Below are 1,920 nucleotides of genomic sequence, written 5' to 3'. Positions count from 1 at the left end.
CATGACATTATCTCATTTGACTCAAGAATTTCGGGAGGTAGAGTTGAGGTCCCTTTTTTAAGTGGGAGGGAACCTGAGGCTCCAGTGTACTGCAGTATTCAAGAGGACAGACTTTGTAATCAGGACGACCTCAGTTTGAATTATTACGACAGTGTTTACACCAGTGTGACTTCGGGAAAATTATTAATATCTCTAAACCCAAACTGCCTCATAAAGTGGGGACAGTAATAACTACATGATATACAGCATGTAAAAAGCACATGTGAAGCCACATGTGAAGCGGATTGCACACGATAAGCACTTAATACATATATCAACACGTTAAGGGATTGCCCGAGACATACTTTTAGAATATGCCCGCAAGGACTTGAAACCAAGATTTTGGATTCCAAAGCCCATGCTTTTCCACTATCACTGCCTCCTAGCACACTGATTTAATTAAACTACTAACTTGATGGATGACCTTGAGCAAAATACTTTACTGAGTCAGTTTACTCATCTGTGAACGGAGTCTTTTCAGACTTTCAGCATCATCTACTCCAAATACATATTTTTTTTCCTGTAGTGTTCTAGGTTGTGGTTCAGGTTCGTTATATATCCAAGATCTGTATAATCATAAGCTGTGCACATTGCACTGAATTTTACTCGTATATTCATAGTTCGTTCAGTATTTAGTTTTGTATACACACTCAGCTGTTGCCTGTCTTTAGTCCGCTTCTCGGCGCCTCGTGAAGGGGATACCCATACCTAGCTTTATTTATTTATATGCTGGCTTGTTTCCGAAAGGATTTAAGGCAGTGAGTGACACTTTAAGTTCCCTAGCGAAGTCACACAGTGCGAGTAATACTCTTTTGATGAAATCTCCCGTAGAACCGCCCTTGGGTGAGATGCTAACTAATGTCTTTTACCTAACTCTTAAAAATAAAAACTGATGTACGCAGCTAGAAGTCCTGGAAGCATACAGTTAAGGTTTTTCTCCTCAGCCTTTGACGCTGTCCCACCCTTTGTCAACGGTCACTCGAATGCCCTTCGCAGACTTCCCCAAATTGTTGCCGCTCCAGTCCCGGCTGGAGCGAGATCCCACCCCGCCCCTTCACTCCCTCTCATACCCAAGTTTCCCGATTGGGAAGGGGCCTGAAGAGCCTTTCTCACGTTTCCATATTATTGGCTGGCACGGCTGTCAGTAATATCTACTTCCCGCCTTCCAGCCTAGCGGGTTTCTTGGACCCCTCGGTTTCTGCGACTAGCCGCTTACGTTTGCCTGAGCCGTGTTGCCGGGGACCCGTGACCTTTCACCCCCTCCCTTCCCACAGGAGCGCCCCGGCCCCCGTCCCCGCCCCCGCCGCCGGCGCGCGCCCCCGCGCACGCTCTCAGCCCGCGCGCGCTCACTCCCGCGCAGACACGCTCACTCTCGCCCCCCGCATTGGCCCCCCCGCCCCCGCCCCCGCAGGCTGAGACTTCGGCGTCGGGAGGCGGCGGTGGCGGCGGCGCTGCTGAGAGGCAGGGACCCGAGCTCGAAGTGTGTGGGAGTCTGCGAACTCAACCCTCCACTACCCTCCCCTCGCAGCCATCCCCCCCCTCCCCGCCAGCCTCCCCCCCCCCGCCCTCCACAAGCGGGAGAAATAATGAGCGAGACCGGGCGGCAGCAGCAGCAGCAGCAGCGCCGAGCAGCCCAGGCAACGGCAGAACCGCTCCGGCGGCGGCGGCGGCAGCACCAGCAGCGGGAGCGAGCGCAGCGCTAGCGCGGCGCGGGGACCGCCGCGCTCCTTCCCGGCTCCTGCCCTCCTCCGCCGCTCGCTCTTCTCTCCGCGTCCACCTCTTTCCCCTCCTCCTGCTCATTCACTCTTTCCCTCACTCTCCCCTCCTCCTCGGCTTCTCCCTGCCCCCCGCCAGCCCTCGCGCTCCCCCACTCCCTCTGCG

Source organism: Physeter macrocephalus, chromosome 11 (genome assembly GCF_002837175.3).
Source record: "Physeter macrocephalus isolate SW-GA chromosome 11, ASM283717v5, whole genome shotgun sequence".
Classification (NCBI taxonomy): domain Eukaryota; kingdom Metazoa; phylum Chordata; class Mammalia; order Artiodactyla; family Physeteridae; genus Physeter; species Physeter macrocephalus.
The sequence above is the reverse complement of the archived record's forward strand: the minus strand, read 5'-3'. Positions refer to the sequence as shown.